General features: G+C 44.6%; 2 long non-coding RNA genes across 2 annotated transcripts; both read right to left on the bottom strand.

The window, feature by feature from the left end:
- Nucleotides 1-1768: 1768 nt before the first annotated feature.
- LOC110362705 (uncharacterized) lies at nt 1769-8131 on the bottom strand. Its single transcript, XR_002420296.2, has 4 exons — nt 7992-8131; nt 7146-7204; nt 6758-6835; nt 1769-1905 (listed from the first exon to the last, which is right to left on the bottom strand). It is a non-coding gene; the product is annotated as an uncharacterized LOC110362705 (long non-coding RNA).
- Nucleotides 8132-13918: 5787 nt separating this feature from the next.
- LOC135576082 (uncharacterized) lies at nt 13919-23015 on the bottom strand. The gene is made up of 3 exons (XR_010467691.1): nt 22738-23015; nt 19880-20021; nt 13919-17749 (listed from the first exon to the last, which is right to left on the bottom strand). It is a non-coding gene; the product is annotated as an uncharacterized LOC135576082 (long non-coding RNA).
- Nucleotides 23016-27698: the final 4683 nt, after the last annotated feature.

Below are 27698 nucleotides of genomic sequence, written 5' to 3'. Positions count from 1 at the left end.
AAATATTTACATGAAGTGTATCCTCCAGCAGCCATGTGCTCTTGGGGACATACTCCCTCCCAGGGCATGGGTCTCCAGGGTGGGCGCAAATCCCGGAGCCGCAGGGAGCTGACACTGCGCAGTCCTACCTGAGTGGGAAAGAGAGGGATCGTTTTAGCAGCATGGCCAAGATGCACCAGTCAGAGCCCTGCTTTAGGCCTCCAGGAACTCAGAGCATCTCCACTGCTGTGGTGCTCATGGATCTGGACAGATCACTTCGTGTCTCTTTGCTTTTATTTCCTAGCTGTAAAACAGAGATAATTATATTGACCTTCTTCATAAAATGCCTTGCAAATGCTAGACAACAGCCAAGTACTATCACGATTATTATATAAAATAATCCATTATAGCCTCTGTATGCTGGAGAAGAAATGAATGATGGCTGGAGTCCACATAAATACTGTGTTTAGATCAATACAGGCACTATTACAATGTTGCTCTGGTCTCCTGGTGCATCCCACAAATCCACATGGGGATGAAAAATCCAAACATATCTCTTGGCTGATAACTGACTGAAGCTATGTTACAAGGAGGAAGAAAAATCTAATCCCGTTGCACAAACCAAACTACATAGTTCCTGCTTTGATCAGAGAAGGAAGAAAGTTTTTTTGGCTGACTTTTCTGCATATGTAGAGAATTGTTTTCAGTTTGTTTGGGGAGTTATTTTTGCAGATGAGCCATCTGAGTTTGATATGAAGAAGGCACCCTACCAGTGCATTTAAATGTTTAACACTCTGTCAAAGTGAAGCACTCATCAGCTTTAAAAATTAAAAACTGTCGGGGAAAAAAAGCACTGTCCCATTTGCTGACGATGGGAAAGAAAACTCCCAAACTAACATCTGTGCAAACTCACATGAACACCTTATGTGCTCCATCTAGCAAACTGGAGAACAAATTCAAGGTTTTTCTAGGAAAGCTTCAGAAAAAAACAGCTCAATGCTATGCTGTGCTAAAAGCCAGCCCAAAGCCACTTGCTACTTCGTGGCTGAGAAATCGTCTGCTTCCAGCTCTCCCTCTACACCCCGGTTATCACCAGGCAATGTCAATTAAAGCCTTAGAGGAACTACCCACAAAAGCAAAATACACTTACCATCCTCCAACAGAAATGCGTAATTTCATTCTTATAATGCCACAACCCATGCATTTTTAACAAGGGTACGTGACAGGGGTGCTGTACCCACTGGCGAGCAGAGAGTGGTTGTGTGCCACAGGCTTGTCCCAGGTGGTAGGTACCAACCTCTGCTGTGGGTACCAGCATCTGCAGTGGTCCCACAGCACCCAGCTCCCATCCCAGCAGGCGTGGAGCTGCAGGATGGTGGGTGCTATTCTGCTTTTTCCAAAGTCCTAGGGCAAGGAAGGAGAGAAATAGGTTTATACAGATATTTTCTTCTAGAAGGAGACCAGTGGAGAAGCTGTCTCCACAGACTCCACTGTCTCAGGACATGGTGTTCCCTGCACAGCACAGCTGGCTTGGGCATACAGACAGTCATCTAGGAGATGGACTCCCTTGAGTCACAATCTGTACAGCAAACCTGTGGTAGTCTCACCGAGGACAGCAAGGTCGGCATGGTAGCGCTTTTCGAGGATGAGCTGAACAGGGTCTATGTGACATTTCACTTCAGGAAACACAGACAGCTTGCCACAGGCTGGTTTCTAAGTATTAAGGTGGCTATTACAGTTCTTCACTGGGTATTTCAGCTGCTGTGTATGACTTTTCCAGAGCTGCAGAGCACACATCTAATTTATCTCTTAATTAGAAACAGAAGGCTTCATTTTAATGTGATACTTTCCTTCATTGTACACTAAGTTTTAAACCTCACGATGCATTTCTTGAGGAGTCCTGTGGCTTCCTGATACATTCTCATCCTGCAAAGGAAAAATACCCTAATGACATAGCAGCAGATAGACTTTGTATCTCAGTGAGACTTTTGACTGCAGTAACCCACCTCCTTATACAAACAGCACATAGCCCAATCACACCCCAGAACAGGGTAGCAGGAGTAAAAGTCCAGGATTCGCATATTCAATCACATGGCCCAAAATCAGAGTCCCAGCGTGAGATCTTGTTAAAGATTTCTTTTTTCACCTCAGGCCTCACATATTCCCTTTCCTGTCAGCTGCTGCTTTAAAAAGCCAGTTCCTCCAAAGGAGATAAAAAAACCCATATGCAATTTGGACAGTTAAAATCTGCAAAATAAATAAAAATATTGGCGTGCTTTGTCTGCATATATCTGAGCATCCCTGCCTGGTGAAGGCACTGAATTCCTGCTCAGGATATGTAGAACTTATTTATTCATTAAAATACTTCTTCTTCCATAGTCAAAGTTTCTTATTTGAAAAAGAGATGACATTTGTCCAGTTGGTAAAATAATCCGGCAGCATATATTGTTGCTTCTCTCACAGCTTCTGGGAGAAAGCCCAATCTACTCATTCTTACTGATATAAAAGCTTTTCTGTAGTCACTGGCGAAAGTGTTTGGAAATGGTTTCAAAATACCCGTATCAGCAAGATGCCTGTGGCTGATTTCTACTTGCATGGCTCAGACTGGAGAAAGCATCCACCATGTAAAGGAGTGGTAAAAAGGCCTTTAGTTACATGCTAGAAAACAAAGCGACCACTACAAGCTAATGGGAACCAAGAGGCCTAATGTCAGTCCTTTCACTTGTTTGACAATACCTAAACTAAGAAAGTTAGATCTAAAGGCAAATAAAATAAACAGCCTGTGCTTCACACATCCACCCACAGGCACAGAAAATCTTCTGTTCCCTTGGGAGAGTCCCTGCTCCAGCCTGGTTATCCCCAGCCACACTGGGCACCATCTGCACTGCAAATGGGACCAGGGAGCTGAGCTGGTGGGAAAAATAATGTGGAAAATGAAAAAAAGGGGAAGGGGGAAGGTGTGGGCTCTGCTGTGTGATGCAGTTCGGTGCTGGGACAGCCCTATGAGTGGACAAGGCCAGCCTAGGAGAAGGGTGGAGAAGCAGTGAAGGCATAAACCTGTGTGGTCAGGAAGAACATTCAAAGCCACTTCTTGCAAAGCCATCGTCTCAGTACAGCCACTTTTTGTCCCTCCTGTGATTTCTCAGGGTCAGGCTGGATCACAGTTGGAGGCTGGCAAAAGGCTCCCATGGGCAACATCATGGGCAACATCAGACATGCACCAAGATTTGTGGCCATCCTCTTCATATCCTACCGCTACGTACATGCAAGAGACCATGTTGCTGGTGTAAAAATGCGCTCTCCATTATCACTTAATCCCAGCTATTCACACAGCAGCATTTTTTTTCATGAAGAGGTACCCTTGCCATACTGGCTTGAAGCATGAGAGCATTTAATTGAATATCTGATTTCTGGCAGTGGCTGATCTTGGCTTCTTTCGAAGAAATCTTAAATATGCTCTGTGACACATGCTACTGGGCAGCAATATGTTGTGGAGGAAGATTTTATTTCAAAGGTGACTGGGGCTCAACCTGTTTGTGAGTAGATAGGATAAACAGTGTAATTGCGCATCTGTTTTTTCTATGCGAGTGCCTCAACCTGACATTTCAAAATTTAAGTGCTCTAAGCACTGACCTTGAGGCAGCTAGGAAGAGATAGTTTTCTCACAATTTTCTCAGCATCAAACATCTTTTGGCTGGCACATCTGAAAATAGATGCACATGGAAACCTAGAGGCAAATAGTTCAACAAATACAAAAACAGATTGAAAGCCCGAATTAAGAGGGAAATCAGCAGCCCACTTGGAGTGCATGTACACTAATGCACGCAGTATGGGCAACAAACAAGAGGAGCTGGAAGCCTTTGTGCAGCAGGAAAGCTATGACATAGTTGCCATCACAGAAACATGGTGGGATGACTCATATGACTGGAGTGCTGCTATGTGTGGCTACAAGCTCTTCAGAAAAGATAGGCAGGGTAGGAGAGGTGGAGGGGTGGCTTTATATGTTAGTCACTTGACTCTGTTAAACTTGAGGTCAGCAGTGACAAGGTTGAGTGCCTGTGGACCAGAATCAGGGGGAAGTCCAACAAGGCTGACATCCTCTTGGGTGTCTGTTATAGACCGCCCAACCAGGATGATGAAGGAGATGAATTATTCTACAAGCAGCTGGCAGATGTCTCAAAATCAACGGTCCTTGTTCTTGTGGGTGACTTTAACCTGCCGGATATCTGCTGGGAGCTCAATACTGCACAGAAGAGGCAGTCTAGGAAGTTCCTAGAGTGTATAGAGGACAATTTCCTTCATCAGCTGGTAAATGAGCCCACCAGGGGCAAGACCCCGCTAGACCTACTGTTTACAAACAGAGAAGGGCTGGTGGGAGATGTAGTGGTTGGAGGCCGCCTGGGGCATAGCGACCATGAAATAACAGAATTTAGGAGAGAATTGAGGAGAAAGCTGAGGTACTTAATACCTACTTTGCCTCAGTTTTTACCAGTAAGACAGGTGGCCCTCAGGACAACTCATCTCTGGAGGTGGTTGACAGAGATAGGAAGCCAAACAGGCCCCTTGTATTCCAGGAGGAAATAGTTGGTGATTTACTGAGCCATCTGGATCCTCACAAGTCTATGGGACCAGATGAGATCCATCCTAGGGTGATGAGGGAGCTAGCAGAAGAACTTGCCAAGCCGCTCTCCATCATCTTCCAACAGTCCTGGCTCACTGGGGAGGTCCCATATGATTGGAAATTGGCCAATGTTACCCCACTCCACAAAAAGGGCTGCAGAGCTGACCCTGGCAACTACAGGCCTGTCAGCCTGGCCTCGGTGCCTGGCAGGGTTATGGAGCAGTTCATCCTGAATGGAATCACACAGCACCTCCAGGATGGACAAGGGATCAGACCCAGCCAGCATGGGTTTAGGAGGGGCAGGTCCTGTCTGACCAACCTGATCTCCTTTTATGATCAGGTGACTCACCTGGTGGATGAGGGGAAAGCCGTGGATGTGGTCTATCTGGACTTCAGCAAGGCCTTTGACACTGTCTCCCATAATATACTCTTGCAAAAGCTGGTAACCCATGGCTTGGACAAGTGTACTCTACGCTGGGTTAAGAACTGTCTGGAGGGCCGGGCCCAGAGAGTGCTGGTGAATGGGGCTGCATCCAGCTGGTGACCAGTCACTAGTGGTGTTCCCCAGGGGTCAGTGTTGGGTCCAGTCCTGTTTAACATCTTTATTGATGATTTAGATGAGGGGATTGAGACCATCATCAGCAAATTTGCTGATGACACCAAGTTGGGAGGGAGTGTCGACCTGCTGGAAGGCAGGAGGGCTCTGCAGAGGGATCTGGATAGACTGGAAAAATGGGCTGAAGTTCAATGGGATCTAATGGGATGAAGTTCAATAAGGCCAAGTGCCGGGTGCTGCACTTTGGTCACAACAACCCCCTGCAGGGCTACAGGCTGGGCGCAGAGTGGCTGGAGAGCAGTCAGACAGAAAGGGACCGGGGGGTACTAATTGACAGGAAGTCAATTAGTCAATTAGTGTGCCCAGGTGGCCAAGAAGGCCAACGGTATCCTGTCCTGTATCAAAAATAGCGTGGTCAGCAGGACAAGGGAAGTGATCCTTCCCCTGTACTCTGCATCGGTGAGGCCACACCTGGAGTATTGTGTTCAGTTCTAGGCCTCTCAGTTCAGGAAAGACATTGAAGTGCTGGAGCGGGTCCAGAGAAGAGCAACACGACTGGTGAAGGGACTTGAACATAAGACCTATGGGGAGAGGCTGAGGGAGCTGGGGTTGTTTAGTCTAGAGAAGAGGAGGCTTAGAGGTGACCTCATCACTCTCTATAACTACCTGAAGGGAAGTTATAGCCAGGTGGGGATTGGTCTCTTCTCCCAGGCAGTTAGCAATAGGACAAGGGGGCATGGGCTTAAACTCTACCAGGGGAAATTTAGGCTGGATATTAGAAAGAAATTCTTTACAGAGAGAGTGGTCAGGCATTGGAATGGCCTGCCCAGGGAGGTAGTGGACTCGCCGTCCCTGGAGGTTTTTAAACTGAGATTGGACATGGCACTTAGTGCCATGATCTAGTAAACGGACTAGAGTTGGACCAAGGGTTGGACTCGATGATCTCTGAGGTCTTTTCCAACCCAGTTGATTCTGTGATTCTGTAATAGCTGAGTAACCCCAACCCGCCCTGATAATGCTGCAGAATTATCTCTATTTTTGTGAGGTGAACTGGAATATTTTTAAGTCTCATTCTTCACTGAGGCTTTGCCCCTCCTTGATTTTGCATTAAGGCAGAAAGTACTCAGTAAGTCTTTCCTCATTGCCCACTGTTTGATATGTTCCTGCCCTGATTCTAGATTTCACAGACTCTGATTTTCATCTACCAAATTCTACAACACATTTTGTCTGATATACAAATAAACACACACATATATATACATATCTTATTTTTGCATTATCCTTCTCATAAGGAAACCAACATAAATGCTGTATTCAAATAAGTGCTGAATTTCAAAGCAGTATTAGGTTTCTCCTCCCATACCAAGGGATTTGTTTGCTTTTTGCTTCAACACGTCTGCACACTGCATTTCCACCACTGACATACCTGTGTTCTTCCTGGGAGGCTGCCACTAATTCCATGACAGCCAGATGAGAAAGCAGTGAATATTATTCCTGACAGGGATATTACTTTGTGTTCAGGATGCCGAAACTTTTAGAAAAATTATTCCAATTTCAGGGTTTATTCGCATGGTATGATATTACTCTTCACCTTTACTTACTTTGCTTCCATAAGCGACACCACACTCTGCCATTAATCCTGTGTGACAGGGCTGCTCTGCTGCCCACATTGATAGCATCTGTATGAAAGGAGGAACAGATGATCAAAACACATATAATCTGACTCCAGGGCTGAAATTAAGAATAGTCCTTCCAATGAAAGAATAAGGGCTTAGAAAGAGTTGACATTTTTATAATGTACTGCTGATAAGACAAAAATCCCACAAAAGCTTCTCAGTTCAGGAATATACGGAAGAATGCTGAAAGTTGTAATATACCTCTCTTTTAGAGGATCCGTAAAGGATCAAGCTGCTGCGAGATGAGGTACAAATGAAGAACTTTTTTCTGCATAAACGCTTTTCACTTTAGCAAGTTCAGCCTCCAACTTACCCAGATGCTGTAGGCAACCAGAACAGGGTGAGTAGTAGAATTTTAATTTTGTGCCCATTCTGGAAAAAAAAAAGTTTGTGGGTGAGGCAAACATTTTGTTCAGTCTGAACATTTTGACTCTGAGCCTTTAAAACTTGCAAACTGAACCTGAAGGATTTTGAAATATATTTGTGGCACACCAGAAGATGTTGAAAGGAATGGTTCAGCTGCTTTGAAGTTTGGGTGCTTGTTTCTTCCTCCTTTTGTGCATATGAACAATTTGACTAAACTGACATTTCAGTCTCCAAACTGACATTTTCTTTCCAAGAAAACTTTTGGCCAACAAAATGTCATCTTTCTGTGTAGCAAGTAGATACAAAGAGAAAGCTCTCCAATTTGTATTCCTTTGAGTGGCTCCAACACATCCTCAAAGGTAAAAATGAGATGTGAAACCCCAAACCCATCACTTCAGTAGAAGTACATGTAGCCAAAGTGATGAAGACAGCATTATACTTAGAGTAAATTCAAACTACTGGTGTCTACTTGCTAAGCTGGGGTGGAAAACAACCACGCTCCAGAAGGTAAATTCAATATAAAGCTCTTTAAAAAATAATTCATATAGATCCTTCCTCCCAGGGAATAAGCTTTGTGTTGTGAAATCGTCAATGAAGATATATGCTGAAATGGGCGGAACAACTCCTGTTGCGAACACCGTCCCGACCCTGTCCCATCCTCCTCCTTGCACAGCACCCTGCACCCAGGAGAGCTTGACGTGGAGGGACAGGCTAGTGCAGCCACCCCCCTTACTGAGGAATGAGAAAATCAGGGAAGTCCTTGGATGGAGAGAGCCCCCTGAGACCCACGTACCTGTAGGGACAATGTCCTTCCTGGCTAGATGTGGTCAGAGGCGAGATGCAGCCCTGAGTGGGGACACTGCTGCTCAGTGCACCCCAAATAACTCTTCAACCACTGCTGTGCTTCACTGGTGACATCCACTGCAGCACCCGTCTCACATGTAACAGGCCCAAAAGCAGCCAAGTGGCTCTATTTAAAACTAAAGAGGAAAGTGCAAAGCTTTGAAGTCAGAAGGCATATAATGAATTCAGTAAAACTTTGTATTTCAAAGCCGGTTCTATTTGCAGAAGCCATCTGCCCAGAGAAAAGCTTGAACATGCACCTCTGACAGGAGTCAAAAGAGTTGAGGGAAACAGATCGTGTTGAGGATGTTTCACATCATCCATTGCCACAATATCTGAAATGTCACTGTGTAGTGGAGCAGATTCCATCCTTATATCAATTACAACACTTACATCCAGCTCCCCTGGGGGTGCTGGCATTTGAAGTGACTGTCCAGTCCAGTAGCTCCCAGCAATTTCTAATGAGATATGCCAATAAGACATCACTGCTTGTCCCTCCTAATGATAACTATGAACTCTCTGGAACTTTCCCTTAAGCCACTGTCTTACTTATTCCCTTATTGAGGATTATTGATCTTCCTCTCTCCCCTTGCCAGCACTGAGCTTTTAAGCCACAAATCCAGAGATGGCTCCATCCAGGAGGACAAGGGGTTGTGTGACGAGCAGCCCTTTCACAGGAAAGGAGCGCAGCCCATGAGCCAGGTTATCATAACTGGCAGCAAATGCAAACCCACCCCTCAGGCAGAACCAGCAATCAGCGGTTTCTCCCAAGAACCAGCTCCCCAGGACACCCATCAGCTGTACTGGTTTGCAGCACGCAAACTAGGGCTTACATTTCTGCAACAAGGGGGAAAAAAAAAGACATCATGCAAAGCTATGAACAAGTCTGTTTAAGAATTCCCTCTGATATCACTAGTTTTTCATACAGCCTGTAAAAGCCATTAAAATTCTCTCAGATAACTGGCTTCCTGAGAGCAGGAGAGCCAGGCAAGACCACACCAGCCACAAACTCTACCAATATTTCTCCTGGCTTAAAACAGACCCTAAAATAAGCCTGGAAGTCATCTGTGAAACCAGCCTATGTCATAGACTTTGAAGATTAGTCTCTGCATCACAAGGAAGTGGAAAAAAGCAGAGGTCATTTCCCTGGGAAAAGGGTGAAAACCATCACTGGCCGCACAGGCTGAGGCAACAGGAGGGAGGCTGGCCATGGCCACTGGCCCCAGCAGAGCCTGGAGCTGTGTCAATGCTGACTGTCCACGGGCAGCATTTCTCCAGGTCCCTCCCCAGCCATGTTGCTGGTGTTTGCAGACCTGGTAGGATCATTGCTGCCTTTGATAGTGGACAGTGTACCTAATGGAGGCAAAAGTTATTGAGCAGAAGAGAGAGGGTATAAGCCAGCAGAGAGAGAGAGAATGCGTAAGCCTTGTTTTATTAGAAATCAGCTTAAAAACAGTTTTCTCTTACTCCTGAAGTCCCGGCTTTCTTGTAACATTCACTGGACACAGCCCACTGCAAATATGTACAGTACCCACTGCTATAGCATTTCACCTCATCACAATCTTTAATGTATTTTGCTCTGAGTCATTCCCACCAAATAGTTCTGCATATGTGCTGGTTTGGTTAAGAAGGCCCAGCCTTTCCTCACATGTATGCCTGGAAAACCAGCCCCAGCACCCTGCTGCAATACATCAGAGAGCCCTTCTAGGAAAGACTCTGTAGCACACAGGAAGGAAAGTGCAATATATTTTACTGATGGTCTGAAACAGAAGCTTTTCACTGTGACAGCAATCCAGAGGGGTGCTTCAGAGCTCCTGGGACACACAGAGACATGCAGAGGTCAAAGACACATTTATAATCCTGCAACTGAAATTAGGTTGCAGGCACTGGCACACGGTCCCACCTCTGATCCTACTGTGACTCCAGGAGAGGAAGAAACTCTGTGACTTCACACAACTGCTCTGACTTCAGCTGGGCTCTGTCTGCACAAAGCTTTTCTTGGGTATGGTCCTTGTTAGTGCCTGCACACTCAGAAGAGTGCATCTTTCAAGTCAACTTTCTGGTAGTCTTAGAGTAGCTGCTGTAAAGGAAAGAGCAGAATCACTCTGTGATAACTCTAAAAAACCCAAAACAAGCAACAACAACAGCCAAACAAAACAAAACAACCCAAAACCTGTTGATATTCACAGAAATACATTCAAGCTGGATCCTTACATTAATACTGCCTGAATTAATGTAGCATCCTAACAGCATCCCACACCCCACCTGGCATCTTCTCCAGGTGGTGTCTGCCAGCAGAAGCCCACACAGGCACAATGCCCTCTAAAATGCTGAGGCTCAGCTGCTTCTCACTACCATGCAGTCTCCACATCCATCCTGCTGGAGCATGTCACAGAAGCTGGTAGAAGATGTGTCCTATTGCTACTGATGCCTAGTGCTAATCGCAAGCAGAAGAGGCTGCTCAACGTGGTGTAATCTTGTCCCTTTTAACTTCTACTTTTTGGACAGTGCGATTTATTTCTTGTTGTTTTTAGTTTTCCAGGGGCTAATTTATTATCTGGACACCTTCTCGCAGCAGGTCACCTCCTTCTCACTTGCAGTCCAGCTGCCATCTCCAGAGGCACCAGGCAGCCAGATGGACCGAGGGATGCACATGTCCATTCATCAGCACTGCTTTTTGTGAAGGGTAAGAGAAGGATATGGCCAATACTCATGGTTGGTTTTTTTTCTACCTTTTCTTTTTAAAATGGCAATATATCACATGTTACGGGGTTATTCCAAACCGAGCATTTTTTGCTTTTTCTTTCTCAGATACAAAGTGAGTTGGCCGGTGGAACAACTTACTGCCTAAGTGGTCATTACTCGTGGTTAGTGCACTGCTGGGTTTTACTGCATAGAGGTAGAAATAGATGCTTTTTGGCCGCCAAAGGCTACATGGCAGGAAGGGAAAGGGAACAGAAGCATCAAAAGTTGAAAAAAATTTCCAAAGGTGGACAACAGCAGCAACCCCTGGTGCAATACTCTTGACTGCAGGGATGGAGGACACCCTCTTCCCAGGGCAAAGCTGCCTCATGATGGAGCCCAAAATGTTGGATTTGGAATCCAGGGCACTTGCACCTAAGACTTTTTAAGCATATATACCAAGGAGTCAAGCAAGTAAAACAACAGTGACAAAATTGTTTGCACTCCAGCAATATACAACCGAAGTGCTAATACCTATCAGCTGTGTCTACATCAGCTTTTTGAAACTGATCATTTCTTTGTTGTACCAAGAAGAGAAGAAGAAGGTTGTCAAAAACACCTTTAGTTCAGGCTCTGCACTGATAGGAGAGTTAGTGCAGGCTCTTAGTTCTTCCCTGCTTCAGGACGTCTGAGAAAGCAAGAACTGGGCTTTGCTTTAGCACAGTATGGCATTAAAATGGCATTCTTCAAAAAGTGCTTGCAATAAAATAGCATCTTCTTACTGAGAAGATGTACTCCCAGCAAAGATCAGGGTCATAGCTGCCGATTTTCATGATAGAAAATGAACTTGTGACATATTACTTGTGCTATCGTTGCAGAGTTAACTTGTCCAAGAGATAATTAATGGAAGATGTGTGGTTGAGTCCCCTGTGATGCTCTGAAAGTCTCAGGCTGTAATTGGTACCATTGGCTCTTGTAAAATAAACTTTACTCCTGATCCAGCTCAGAAATTAGAACACAAAGCTTTGAAAGAAACATTTACTTTAGGAAGTGGCCTTCTGATAAAGTGATTTTAAATCTCTTCTGGGCAAGTTTCTGGCTTCCAGGGCTGTTACTCTCCTCAATGTTGTGCTATATACTCTCTGATTTCCCTAGCATGGTTCTGTTCTTTATGTAGCTGGTGACTCTTGATGACGCATTTTGATGCATTCAGCACAACCACACACCAGCATGAACCAGAGATCACCATATTTCTGGCTGTGGAGCTAGAGTAAACATGGACCTGTGCCCAGACAGTGTTGGCGGTGGCTGAAAAACTAAGACTAAGAGTCTAGCAAGAGAACTGGGAAAAAATCTGCTCCGCTGAAAACATGGCGCTGGAGCAAATCTGTCAATGTTCAGTGTACTGAGGGGTTCAGGCAACTGAGTTTTGGTGTCAGGAGCAGGCACCGCTCTTCCTATTTCCCTGGCTCTTTGTCACTCTTCAGGGTCCCTCAGGAGCCATTTCCCCATATCCTTATGCACACGTATCAGGCAGAGGCGGTAAGGAAGGAGCAAAGGGTCTGATAGCCGAGCGGCTCTGTCGTGGGCTCCCTGTGTGGCCTCATCACGCCATGGCTCAGTTTCTCCCCGTAAAATGACTAACAGCCCTTCCTTACCTCCCGGGGCAGGGGGCGGGTTGGGAGGACAAAAACAGCGACAGCCACAAAGTGCAAAGTTATTACAACCATCCGTCCAGAGAGACTGTCAGCTTTAGCACGTAGGCTGCTACCAGACACTGTGCTGAGAGCATTCCCAGTGGCTGCCCTGTCGGATGGAGCACACAGTGTGCTCCTCTGGCGTAGGTGCCTCTGGGCTTGGAGGGTTGAACAAATTTTCTGCCTTAGAGAGAGAAGGTAAACCTCATCTACCAGGTTTCTCCTTTTCTTCCAGGAGAAGGTGGCAAAGGTGGCACACTGAGGCAAATGGAGCAGGGGCTCATGTCCTGTCCTGAAACAATCCCCTGATGGGAAGGAGCTCAGAAGCCATACTGGGAGTCTCTGCTCCTCCTTCCTCCGCAAAAGCAACAACTAAGTGTGGAAAGATGCTGTCAAACCCTGCACCACATTAGTTCTTGCCACAAGTGCTCGCCTCGCCTCTAGCCACCCTGAAAGGAAACACAGTGTAAACAGCCTAGTAAGATCTATTCCAGATGCCTTCTGTGGTGCATCAGCAGATAAACATATTAACTCTGAAAATCCCACTAATTTTAAGGAGAACTCTGTACTGAAACTGAAAGAAGTTTTGAAGAGATCAACAGAGTTCGTGTAATGCTGGTGAACCAGGGAAACCTGTTAACAGCAGACTCTGTATAATTGAGAAAATTATTCAACACTGCTTTTACAGGACTTTGGATTACAATATTGCATGGGTTGGTAATACTTTGCTCCTAATCTTTTCAAATACACATTTGCAATCGTTTGTTTATCATCACTAGCTTTTGCCTTGCCATCAGACAAACACAAGCTCTGCTCCTCCTGGAGCTCCAGCTCGGCAGAGTAAGCCAAATCAGACAGTGCAAGAAAGATTATGGACAAATACATCGATCTAATGCAGGAGGTTTGTTTTGTTGGGTTGGTTTGCTTTGTTGGGGTTGGTTTGCTGGCGTGGGTTTTTTTGGACATAATGTATTACATGTAGTCAGGCATTGAAGTATTACTTGATAAAAAATGGGAGAAGAAATTGAACAGCTCAGAATTATACAAGCTAAACTACAGGACCTGAGATGGAGACCAAGGCAGCCCACAGGGCAGGGAGGAGCAACAGTGGGGATGCAAGTGCATGAGGGAGCTCAGCGCAGTGGGCACGAGGGATAAACCTGCCGAAAGAAACGGGACTGGCACTGCGCCTGACATACACATCCCAGAGCCTGGCAAACTTCCCCTAAGAACCAGTTTCACCAGTGAAGCTCCATCAGTCAGACCATCCTGCCGCCGCAGCTGATTGATGAGAGCAGCCTGGCTACGGCCAGCCGCATCTTCTAGGCAAAGGGGGGGCAGAGGCATGTGTTAAGCGTCTTACACTGTCACTTACTTGTTTACATGGATTCAGTCCCACTACGTGCATATGCTTCCTGAGCCCAACAGAAATCAGCAGCGACGATAAATACAGTCTCACAGTAGGCTGCTCCCATACCTCCTTCACTCGGCCACATAAACAGACAACTTATAATTCTTTTTTACTATCAAAGAGCAGTCAACAAACAAACACCATGAAAGTCTGGCCCTGAAACAGTACGCAGGGCAAAAATTAGGCCTGGAGCAATTGGATGTTTGGGAACACTTCCCACTTTTTCATCCAGACATAATATGCAGCAAGAAAGCTGGTGAAACTGGAGAGCTGGGAACTCCCCTGGTGGATCAGAGACCCAGCTGCTGGGGGTCTGTGGTGGTGGTTCTGGAGCAGCCTCTCCATGCTCCAGGGCAGGCAGCATGGCTGGGGAAAAGTGGGACACATCTGGGGCATGTGAGGCTGCCAGGGAACCACAGCAGGGGTAGCATGATGGGGCTTGCAGACACCAGAGTCTCAGCTCACCCGAGAAAACGCATCCTCAACCCTGGTGTGCATCTGCCCTCTCCTCATTCCTGAGCAGCATCACATACAGTGCCCACCTGGGGTAACCACCATGATTGAAAACACCAAAAAACAAACCAACCAACAATTCAGGAGCCCAGAGCTCCTGTCTTTCCTCAGGGTAGAATTCTTTTGAAACCAGCTATTCTTAGGGCCTCCCAATCTTGTCAGCAATGGTCCAGGCACAAGATGTTGGGTTAAGGTGAGCTATTGCCCCAGTCTTGTCCCATCTTTTTCACTTTTACTTTACATGAGGAAGATGCATATTCCATTTCACATAAACCCAGGCATATGCGAGTGATTATGTGTGACCAGCTACACATAATTATCTCAGATGTAGGCCTATAAATGATTCATTAAGATCTGTATCAGCTGGTTATTTAATGTGTCCTGCTAATTAAAACTTTGTGATAAAGAGAACTACAGCTTTCTGTAATTATGCCTCTGGACAGTGCGATGTGCTTCCAACTAGTATTTGCAATCCTGGGTGTATGTTGACACCTAAGGTAGGGTAGAGAAATATAGGTTAACTGCTGCTTTTAATTGCTCTTTGTTACTAAGATTATTGTAGAATTTCATTGTACAACACCCTGGGACTCTTTTGCATAATGCATGTTACAGGCACCGTTAGGTGATGATGCTGTATGCTGCATTATCCTTTTGTATACCTGAGAGGCTTGTGAAAAACAACAGAAGAATGACTTTTTCATCTAGAAGGAATATGTCTGGCTTGGCTCATCATGGGGGTGGGGTAAGTGAACCAAAGACATTTTGGAGGAAATGCAGTGTGTTTTACCCTATAGGATCAAATTTGGTATTTCTTGCTTGAGCCAGAGATCCTGCTAAGCTCACTGTAAGCTTGTCTTATGTAAGGTCCACAGACCTGTGGTCACCATACACAGCTTCCATCAGTGCCAGTGGGAAGAAACCCAACAACTCAGAAAGCACATTAGGCCCTTTTTCATTGACCTAAAAGGGACCTACCCCGAGTTTACATCAGTGCAACTAAGTAGGTCTAAGCCAGTTTGTCTCCAGTCTTGTTCTCTTGAAATGTTTGGCATCTAAGGGAATATGCCTATGCGTGCAACAGGTAGGTACTTCAAAACATTTGACTGGGATGGCTATCAATGTAATAAAACATCAGTAACAAGTGATAAATGCTAAGTAAAAGGAGCTTTTCCTAAGCAGCTTATGCTAAGAATGTAAATCTTGCCCCACTACCAAAAGACTACATTAAGTGTCTCCCTTCTAATCTCATTGACGGTCTGGTATCGCTGCAAGGATAATTGTATGATCAATCACTTTGGTGGCTCTTCCACTGCAAGTTCTGCTTGGTGTATCGTGATGGGAGATGACTATCCTTGGTGTCAACACTTGATGTCTCCTGGGAGGATGCTCAGCTTGCTTCTGTTGCCATCGAAGCAGGAGATGTTTCAGCCAGGGGAATGACTCAGGTATAACTTGTTGGCTCTTGTTAGCATTGCCTAAACCCTAAAGTTTGCATCCCACTGGAGCAATGCACTAATCTAATCTGTGGTTAGCTTCTGCAAACAATAATTTGTGAAGACACAATGAAAACTATAGAAGATATGTGTATCAAATGCATGAGTCTCCAAAGGTGACCTGGTTTAGTCAGTACCACTGTGGCTGGCACCAGCAACACACCAAGGCAGAAGCAGCATGAAGTAAACTCCATGCCAACCTTAAATACTTTATTTTCCCCATTGTCTCTTTCCAGCTTCTCATACCAGCTTCATTCACATGGTATCGCATTCTAGAAACCTACTGCAGGACAGAGCTAGAATGCAATAGATAAAGAAAGCCTTTAAATATGACTGTACATGTTAATAACACTTACTGACTCACTGACCTTGTGCCTATAATAGCATAAAAGTAGTAGTTGAAAACCTTGGCTATATCAAACAGGCCGTCTCTTGCACAAAAAGTTAATGAAGCCCAGTTTCCTACATACCTATGCCTTATACCATCTTATGGTGGCTCATCTATTACTTTTCAGTTACTCTCACGATACAGTGGATGTGATTAGTCCTTAGTCACTCTTGTCTTGAGTGTTTTTTGGCATGTGGTGAGGTCTGAGTTTCAAGTTAAGCTGTTCAGTGTGATAACAGCCTCTGATGATTACTCAGGGGAGCACTCATGGTGTAGTTCTCATCTCTATGGGAGCATTTCACAGGGTATCTCTATCCAGTGATCTACTTTAATTAAAGTCATAGGATGTTTGAGACTAGTACTGATAGTTTATCAAAAGTGATTCAAACTGGTCAGTCTCAAATAAGGAGGTACAGACCAAATAAGTGTCTTAAAACTCTCATGAGATGAAAAAGTTCACAAAACAGGATAGCCCTGTGTCTGCCAGCTCCAGCTTGGGATGGCTGTGACGATGCCAGCACATTTTTATTACCTTGTAAAGAAGGGATCTGGGCTTAGAAAAGGAGACAAAACTGAAGCTATTTATCAGTTCCTCAGCAAGCATCACATCGCTCCTGCCGTTGAGGGATACATTCAGATGACCAGACTTTGAAACTGAATTTAAGCTCTGCTCCACTTCCCCTCAGCATAAAAACAAGCATATAAGTATCCCAATGGACTTTTGGCCATGACGAGCATGGTCTTTCTTGTGCTTGTCACCTTTACATCTCATACATCTTTGTTCTTCTTTAGAAGCATCTTGCAGAGTGGCCCCACTGAGCAGCAGTTCCTCAGTAACAAGGGAAATGGGGCAGCAGGCAACCCACAAAGGGCTCATCTGTATGTGATTCTGCTCCACTTTTCCAAGCTATTGGTATGGCCACCTCAATAAAGCACCCAGGACAGACAAGAAGAAAAGGTACCATTTCTGTAGGGAGATAAAATCCAGTCAAGCTCACCCTGACTTGAAACTGTATGGGAAGACAGCTGTCTTGTCCCTGTCAAGGTTCACACTCCAGCAATATCATAGAGCAGTAGCTGCCAGCAAGTGAACTCAGGTGTAGACAGGGCTCGGAGTTAACTGCAGATATGAATGTGAGGCCATGGCAGCATAGAGATGGAGTATAAATATGGTGTCATGGTAGCTGGACCCAGCAAGATTTCTTCTGTCTTGAAACTGGAATAACAGCAGCAGGAATGCTCTAAAAATAAGACTCTAAAGCCACTTACTGTGTCCCTGGAAGCGAGTGACTCCATGGCTGCAAACAGCACTGGTGCAACTCAAGACTTGCTGTGTTTTTTACTTTGCACATTCTTTGGGTGCAGCAGCTAAATAGCAGAGGCACTTGAGCAGAGGAAACGCTGTTTCCCACTTGCGCTGCAATATTTCCCTGTGGGCTTTGGGTGACGTCATCCTGGCATTCTCCTCCAAAAGCAGGTGGTTCCAGGCATTGACTGATGCGAGGAAGCGAATTATCAACTCCCCTGAAAAGATATGGAGACAGAACAGGATTAGACATCTTACCCAAGGGCCAAGAGGAAAAATGGGGTCGAATCCAGAATTAGAGTGAAGGTGCTCTTACAATAGGCTACAAGCTGTAGGTTTGCACACTGTCTAGCACAATGTGGCTGTAATCCTGCTGAGGCCTTCAGGCAGCGCTGCAATATGCATCATCACAATAATGAGTTTCTAATCCCAATCAAATGCCCAACCCAGTAGGCACTGCCTGACTCACAGAAAGGATTAGCTGACAGATTGTAAACAATAGTTGCGGGAGGCTCTGGGCCCATTATGCAATCCTTTTATGCTGAATATACAGAAATAGCTGAGAAAATTAGGAGGTTTTGCTGAGAACGTAAATAACTCAGATTTTCAAGCATAAGTAATGAGTATTCTTATTCTTCAGCCCTAGGGTTAATCCATCGGTATCATTGCACACCGTTCCTAATTCTTGAATCAACCAGATTTACAAAGACAGGGACTTATATTCGTACTGTGAGTCAATAAAGACAAGATGATTCTCCGAAGCATCCAGACCGTGCCTAACTCTTCCCATGAATAGATCCTACTTTCTTTCATCACAAAAGTGCCTCTGTCACAAGCCAGAACGTGTGGGTGTAGCAGGGGGTGCATGGGAAAAATAATCAGAAATTGGAGAAATTAACATTTCTTTATGAGAATGAAAAAATTGGAGATCAAATAGATGTTTTTCTATTAAAATGCATGCTACTAGCCTAGAATTTGATTCTAGGAATAGCTGAGAGCTGGCATCTAGGAGACAGAATTGCTTGAGTTACTGAAACCCAAGAGGAACTCATCTGAGGACAGACAGCTTGGCTCAGCCACTGACAGCCATATTACAGACCACACTCAGTCTAATCATCGAGCTTGGGCTTCGTCATTCACCTTGCAATGGAGCTGCTGAAGCCATCCCCCAACTCAAGTTAGAGGGGGGATGTAATAAATAGGAGTCAGGGACAATCTTCAGATTATACTATAAGGTAATGATGAATGGAAAAAAAATTATCATGTTTTAATGTAATTTATTTCTAATTTCACCACCCTTTCTATAAGAAAAACAAGATATACAATAATAAATCAGATTTAACACTTGCCAATCCAGATTCTTTGGTAGAGGAGACAAAGCAGCTCTCAGAAAGCAGGGTTGCTGCTAACCTTGTCGGCAGGCATCAAGAAAATCAAGGGGAATTATGCCTGCTAAATTTGTTATCTTTCTGAGGCTTGCGATCTCAAAAGTCCTCAGGGATGTTTTGAGATGCTCTATCTCTGTCAGTTCCAACCAGAAGTGTGCCCCATGCACGTTTCTCAGATGAAGAGCAATTATCAGTGAAGCAATAAGTATGATAAAGGATGAGCAATAGTAAAATAACAAGACAAGGAGCAGGAGCTCCTGTCTCTCCACCTGCCTTTTATGCACCATCACAGCTGACCCCTCTTTCTTCGGCCAGGCAGGACCACCAACTCCAGCACAGCTGGAGGCAAAGTACTTTTGCTATTGACTTCAGCAGCAGCAGGACAGGGGCAAAGCAGAGCTAAATTAAAGGGATTTCAGTACGAGCGGCCAAGGCCTATCCAAGAGCCCTTTAAGCTTTGCATGCTGGGTGGTGGTGGAGCTGATGGCAGCAACAAACATTTTGTTGGTCACCTAGTTGGGGCCACGCCTGCCAGATGCGTGCAGGAGCTATTGCCTTACGTGAGCATCCATGGCAGCCTCTGATCCTGGGGGCAGCCCATGAACAAGGAGGAAGATATTAAATGAAATGTGTACTGCCAAGCTGATAGAGGGAGGGAGGACAGCAGTGCTCTATCTGGGAAAACTGCCTCAGCCCCCCACATGGTAGACCAATTTAACTCTAATGGAATTATGTATTAAACTGCAAACATTGCTTACAGTTTCAGCATTCTGAAGTGAATATCCCTTTTGGAGGAATGATTCGATTTACCTTCTATCCGACCTCCAATTTTCAATTTGCTCATGTGCTCACAAGACAACTTTCATGTAGCTATCCAGTCTTGGTGAGTTTCTCATCACAGGGGTTGAACGTGAGAGAGCTGTATACTAAGCCAGGGATTACTTCTTAAAATAAGCTTACCTTTTGCAGAACAGAGAAAACAGCTAAAGAAACATCAGATGAAGTAGTTGTTGTTGGATCTAGTTGTTAGCTCTACTTGACCCAAGTCACAACCTGCTCTCTGGGAATCCATTGCAAAGTCTCCTGTTGGCTCCAAGCAAGGCTGTAATTAAACACAGGTTACCAAGAGAATCAAAAGAAAGCACTGGGGCTGTTCATAAAGATCTGAAATAGTAAGAGTAATAGCATGTGCTGCAAGTACCTATCAGATCTTCAGACCATTGTCGTAAGCATAACAACAAGAGAAAAATAAAGGAATTTTGTCATTAATTGTGAGGTTTAGCAATTACTTCCTTTGTTTCATACAAAGCCTGAGGGTGATCTAGTCACACACGAAAGCACAGAGGTTGTTCCTTACATGTAGCGTTGGCTCAACACAATGCATGCTTTGACCACACTTCTGCACGCTGGACCATCCTGCAATCCATTTGTTTTCTAGAGAGTGGAGTTGAAGGCTATAACTGACTGAGCAGCTTATTATTCCCTTTGCCCTTTTCCTTTCCCTGCATTTTATTTCCAGGTGGGAAATGATGTGGATCATTTTTGCAATTACTGAAGTATTAATATCTTTGCAATGTAGAGAAATCAGATCTATCCATATCTGTTCAGTAAAGCAGAGGAAAACTTTAGAAACAAAATAGGGCCTGATGATGGGAAAATGCTCTGATCACAAGGCTACAGAAAGTCAAAGAATGTGAAATAAGACTCCAAAAAATGGTCCTTGAGCAATGCACGAGAATGAGACAAATGCCAAGGCTTTGCCAAGTCACAACATGAGGAAATTCCTTCCTATCCCAAACATACCCAGAGATTCAGCAGTGTGCCTGGGAGCAAATCTCATTGTTAGTTTTTATCCAGATGTGACACTGGCACTCAAAAGATGATGTTGGGTTTTGATCTTGCCTTTCAATATTACACAAGGAATCTCCCATGGCAAAAAATTCCAAATAGTGATTAACCTTTTAGGGCAAAATCCAGACTTTCCAAGTGTTTGATCTAACCTCAGTTATTTTTAATTTCCAGGAGCAGCGTTTTATCTTCCTGTTAGTGCTGATTTCACATAGATTCCTGTGCAGGTCCTGAAGATCTCCTGAAGACACATCAAATCCCATATAGAGACCTGACATCCACTAGGGGTTAATGCATTTAAGCTGTGAAAACATGTTTCTGTAAGTGGTAGCACAGCTATGTAGAAATCTTGAATATGAAGTAATTTCACACACAAGGAATGTCTTGCGGTTCTTGATGGAGTCAGGTTGCTCTTTTAATTTCCATCCTTGAGGTGGTGGTGGCTGCTCACTGGGAGGGAGGGCAGCATGGGGCCATTACCAGATTCACCTCCTGGGAAGTCACTAAGCACACTGGATTTCCAGGGGTGCAACTGGAGCTGAGGATATTCAGCACTACAAAGGATCTGGCCTTTCCAATGCTTCTCACTGTTGCAGGCCAGAATAATTAAGAATTCAGGGGATATCTTGTTTATGTACTTATGTCTTCCCTGTCCAGGCACTTCATGATAAACCCTTACAATGGTCATATAAACAGCTCCTAATCTGATTTGGCAAGCTGGCCCAACGATTCCTGCTGCTGATTAAAAGTGTTTCTTTCTTCACTTGCTGAACCCTCTCTCCAGTTCAGCCATGGCACTGACGCAGTGAACGGCAGACCCAACAGATCATTTATAGATACCAAACCCCGTCATTTAGTGGTACATGGCACAAACAGACTTCACTGGCAGGAGCCATCTGCTGCCTACCTCTCTGGATCCACCTTTGAAGACAGATGAAGAGAGATTTTTCTGGAAGCACCAGGTGTCCCAGGAGTGTGAGAGCAGTGAGCCGGGTCAGAAATTCAGCCTTCGTAATCACGAGGTGAAAAACTGGGCTCAGCGCTACTAAATTAAGCAACAAAGCAGCAACCCCAGAGAAGAACAAGCAGCATTTTTCAGTCCTCTTGCAGTTCACTACACAGTCTGGCAGTGATGTTCTGTGTAACATACTAATAGCTTTTCCAAACCAAAGCTGTGCCAGGGTGTAGTTAAAGGGAGGCAGTCCAAACCAGCATTTTGGGGTAAAACACTACAGTCATTGCAATAATCCAAAAGCTAAGCATTACATGTTCAGAATGAAAGATGAACTGAGAAATAACACAAGCCCGGTTGAGCATGGAAATAGTTACTGCAGTCAAACTGCTTTGCCTCTGCTTTAAGGTGATTCAATATCATGACCATGAAACTAAACTAAAACTATAGGCATGTAAGTGTGATCAGAGTGTTACAGTCTGGATACCTTAAAAATTAGAGTTTAATGTGTAAAAATTATTAGAGTCTTAAGAATAGCCAATAGGACAAAATAACATTATCCTACAATATATTTGCAACGTGTTTTGACAAGCTGCATCCCCCTTCCTCTGTTCTACTGCGTGAGCTAGTGTATAAATATTTTTCTGACTGAAGAATATCTTGGTGCGGTAGGGAGAGACTGGATTCTGATTAAGTCCTTAGGAAACAAAAAGGATGTTGAAAGAGCAAATCTGCTTCCCTGTATCTTTTATTCTATTCTTTACCACAAATCTAAGATCACAAACTTTATATAAGTAGCCGATCCCTCTTTACATGAGCTATCTAAACAACACAATAGGTGGAAAGCAGAGAGCAAGACCGAGCCTCTACACCTTAGTTTAGGAGTGACTCCCCTCCAGGGAGTTGTCTGGAAGCTGGTAGCAAAGAGGTGTCCATGGGAAAACACTTCCCCTGGTGACGGCACTAGGGCCGTGGCTGCAGCAGTGCAGAGAGGGAAAAGAAAAGGAAATATCAGTACCTGAATTGCAAGAGCACGTGTAATGCTGCTGCTTCTCAAGTTCTCAGTGCATCCTGCAGCAGCAACTCCTCAAAGCCAGACGTGCTGGAAGAGCCGCAGCTTCCTTGCGATTTCTGGGGCCTTGCCTTCTAGCCAGACTATTGCACACACCGAGCTTCTGTCCTTCCTCATGTGTTCACTGGTCACCAAACCTGCCAGAGCTGGGAACAAGAAGAAATTCAATGGCAAAAAAGCAATGATCACACAGCTGTAACAACATGGCTGATATTGGTGATGCTGAATCTGTGTACTGTGTACCCACTGAGCATCCTGTGAGACCTCCGTGTTATGTTTAGGATATTGTACAATTCCGCTTAACTTCTTTGTTTTCATTGTGTGGAGCAGTGAAATTTAAGATCTGGGAATACTGCAAACATAGCACACAGCAAACAATATCCAGCATATTTCTACATCAGTATACCCCTGGAGTTCAGATAGAGGACAAATCCTTCCCAACCTATGGATTTCTCCAATCATTTTACCCTCTTCAGACAGAGAAACATGCAGAGCTGAGTGTTTCATTATATGCTAAGGCACAAAGTACAATAAATTATGTTTACTTAATCTCTGCTCAAGTGTTCCTGCATTCCTCTTTACTCCCATGCTGTCCTTAGGAGTCAGCCTGCCTTGTTCTTTCCTAAACTACGAGCATCATTCAGACCCTGTATGCAATCCCGCTCTCTTGTACAGGTTTCCTGCCTGGCATCATCTAATGCAGGACTTTCAGCCTCTCCAAGGTACAAAGTACTTAGGTGTTTGTATGCAGTTTAACTATCCAGAAAACAACCAGAGAGGATTGCAGGGACTTTTAAAAACCTCTTCCTAAACAAAACCAAATCAGTTATATATTGCAGCAAGGAGGTATGCAGCCATAAAAAAAGTAGAGAGCTGAGCACATCTTCTACCCCCCGACTCAGGTATCCATGCTGCCAACAGGTCCCTGGTATTTGCAGGTAACTCAAGGACTCCAGGTCTCTTACATCTACCTCTTGGTTCAGAGACTGCCGTTCCTTGACAGAGGGCATTTCTCTTTAAAGCAGCCAACCCGTGGCACTTCTGCCCGTTCCCCCTGCACTTGGATTTTCCATGCACCAGTCCTCAAGTGGAAATGCTGACAGAGCTATTTTGAGTCAATGACTACCAGTTGCTGCCAGGGCTTTGCCAGGGTGGGGTTTCTCAAGGTTGACATGCCTTGCTTCAGCCTCTGAGACTGAGCTGGTTTCCTGCTGCTGAAAACCTCACACTATTCAACAGAACAAAAACGAATTCATAGGCTGCCATTGATGCTCTCAAAACCCTTGCTTTCTTTCCAGCTTCTTAGGAAATGGAAAATAGAGGGGTTCTCAGAATCTGCCTTCCCTATGTAGGGTAGGCATCATACAAATTGTACCTTACTGGTCTGGGCTTTAAAAACTTTATTCTTCTAAGTTGAAACCACAGCACAGTTTTCCACATGTACCAGATGAGAGCAGTTCCTGATCAAAGACGCATTCCCACTAGACTCCCCCCACTCTTGCTGTGGATACCCAGGGTGGGATGCATCTGCAGAGCGTGCGCCCTACAAGCACAAAACAGTGGAAAATCCCTGTGAAAACAAATTCAGTCTCCTGTTTATATTTAGAGCTAGCGTTTCATGTAAGCTGTGATGTTACAAAGTCAGGCGTGCACAGTATTTTAAAGATATTTCTCCTTGCCCCTTTGCATGTAGCTTGACAGAAGCAAGAGAAAGTCTCTGACAGATGCTGATGAAATGAGCTATCTGGTTACAGAGCTGAAATATTTGGAAAGGACATAAGCAAGAGCAGAATCTATTGCCTCTGTGAAAAGGGGATTTAATTTCCAAACTACCCACACGTGGCAACAAACAACCTTGTCTCTGCCCTCTGGTGACAGCCTGCAGACACCATGCAATTATGATTAAAGCCTTTTATTGTTTTTGTCCCAGATTAGATTAAGTTGGTATTTAAGGATACAATTTTCTCATTGCGTTGTCATGCCAGGACAGAGGCATGGTTGTCTGTGCACTTTTACTGGGGATCAAAAAAGAAATCTAAATGCTTTGAGGCAAACATGTCTGGTAAGACACCTGACTTCCAGGAAGAGCAGGAGAAGCAATAATGATGCTTCTAGAATATTATTATTATTGATATTAATTCTTGCTGTTCAGTTTAACTGGAAAAACAATTTGAATGAGTTCGCACAGCCACTAAAGACAAGGCAGGGAAGAAAAGGCCACTGTGCTGTATTCCTAGCTCTGTCTATGGCAGAAATCCTCTCCCTCCCTGCCCACAGCAAGGTCAGAATCCCTGCTCTCAAAGTCAAGGCCACCTCTGCACACATCCATGCCAGGCACCTCCTCACAGTGCAGCATTAGGAGGTTTCTCAAGAATACATCTTAGCTTGCAGCACCTAAAGCTCTGAGACTTATGGATCAATTTACACAGCAAGACCTATTGCTGGATCAGATTATGACCTATGCAAAGTCCATTGAGTTATGCACCCTTCATCACATAAAACAATATCCCACCTACTGCTGTTAACATTATTACAATTTTATACAAACAGTATCTCACTTGATGGTTACAATGACAACATGCATAGACACACAAACCAGGGTGGCTCCGTGACACAGCAAGTGACCCATTGATACAGAGCCACCACATTACCGGACAGCAGTATCTCCACATGACAATATAATCTTTGGCCCAGGCATAGGTTTCTTCATTTATCTTGTGATGGTTTTATCAAATCGACTTCGGTCTCTGGCAAGCCTTGCCGCTTTGCTGCTGATTGCAACCCACCATTTTAAAGGTCAACATTTGTCTTAAGAACCAACTTCACTAATCTTTTTACATTTCACACCAATCACCTTAGAGCAACAGTTTGCACATTCATCTCTGGCAGCCCTGAGGCGTCAGGGGAAGGCCATAGGGACTCCACTGCAAGAGCAGTGATGCTGTTCCCTTTTCACCTGACACTGCTGTCCTTCAGAGGACACCCTTGCTGGCTGGGGCTGCTCTCAGTGCACAAGTCTGATGAGGAGCAGCTGAGGGAACTGGGGCTGTTTAGCCTGGAGAAAAGGAGGCTGAGGGGAGACCTTATCGCTGTCTACAACTACCTGAAAGGAGGTTGTAGCATGGAGGGTGTTGGTCTCTTCTCCCAAGTAACAAGTGTTAGGATGAGAGGAAATGGCCTCAAGTTGTGCCAGGGGAGGTTTAGACTGGCTATCAGGAAAAATGTGTTCACAGAAAGGGTTGTCAGGCATTGGAACAGGCTGCCCGGGGAAGTGGTTGAGTCACCATCCCTGGAGGTGTTTAGAAGAAGTGTAGATGAGGTTTTCAGGAACACGGTTTAAGTGACAGCGTTAATGTTAACAGTTGGACTTGATCTTGAGGGTCTCTTCCAACCAAAATGATTATATGATTCTATGAAATATGTAGCCATCTGCATGAACAGAGGCTGAAACCAACAACCCCACCCCTCTTTGCCTTGGATGGAAGAGCATCTTAATCCTCAGACTAGGAAATTCTTGGGTTTTTTTCCTGTGGGTGACAGGAAATAGAGCAGTATTTGTATGAAGCAAGACAGGTTTGGCTGGAGGTCTAACCTTCAGCAGGACAAGGAAGAGTCCCATCTTGAAAGGGGCAGACGGGAATTCAGCTGCTCAGAGGCAGAAGGAGAAAACAGCCCAAGCCTTACAAGCTCTGGGAAAGTGTCTTCAGGAATGGCCATTAAGAAAAGCTTTGGGGCACCCCTCCTCAAGCACCTAGTGCATTGTTCAGCCCCTGCTTCAGTGTCCCTGGCCAGAGGGTACCAATGCACACACAGGGCTTGGGGCAAGTCCCCATGCCAGTGTGCAGCCACAAATCTTCCTGGAGCAACAGGGCTGCCCCACATAATCTGCCACCCAGCCCTGGGTACACGGATCCCTGCTCACTCATATATTTTCCTAGTTATAGATGTTTGAATCATGTCACACCAATTAGCTGTACAGGTGGGACAGTGGAAGGTGACTTTAATTTTGACATCTTAGACGGCCTCACCTAAGACTTATCTAAGCTGGTGACTTGGCCTTATTTAACCTTCTACAATTACAGTAATTAAATGCAATTGTTGATAATTAGGATATTTATAGCCTAATATTTTTGTGTTACCTGGGCCCAAGATTTAATTTTTATTATATGGAGAGTGTGAGGTATCTGTGCTACTCTGATATCAAGAGTACCCATGGTGAAAGATTCAACGCAAGTACTAATTTTCTTAAAGGGGCAAACCTATAATTTTAACTCCAAGCTAATTAAAGGAATTATGTGCAAATTCTCAAAAAAAAAAAGGGGGGGCGGGGGAGGAAGACTGTTTCTATTCAGTGAGTGAATGCTGCAAAATTTGTAGAGGACAAATTGTATTTTTCATACAACAAAGATGATGAACTCCAGCCTTATGTACAAAATATAGCTCAATTATAACTATAGCATGACAACTATTAATCAAAAATTATAGTAGGAGAGGTAAAAATAAATAATAATGGCTTACCATAGTTTGGATAAAAATCATACTGCTTATTATTGGTACTCCACTGTTACAAAGCAGACGGGTCTGAGTGTGAGACGGACCTAAGGAATGCCATCAGAGCAAGGAAAGGATGAGAAGCAGCAATGCACAAGTACTTGCCATTATCTAACAAGGACCAAAAGTGACAACAAATAGCTAATTGCCCAAACAATTTCAGAGATATGAGTATGAAGAAAATGAGTAGGCAAGAAGGCTGAGATGGCATGGGAAACAGCACCAGCTTGGAACTGAAAGTGCAAAGACGACATTTTCAGGAGTCCTATTTAAATCCCCCTTCCAATTCTGAATAGCAGTAGGTGGCTCAGAGGGGTTTCTCCAGCTCATCACCTACCAAGTAAGGCCCAAGCGAC

This window comes from Columba livia, chromosome 1 (assembly GCF_036013475.1).
Source record: "Columba livia isolate bColLiv1 breed racing homer chromosome 1, bColLiv1.pat.W.v2, whole genome shotgun sequence".
Classification (NCBI taxonomy): Eukaryota; Metazoa; Chordata; class Aves; order Columbiformes; family Columbidae; genus Columba; species Columba livia.
This window is presented reverse-complemented; position numbering and strand designations above follow the sequence as displayed.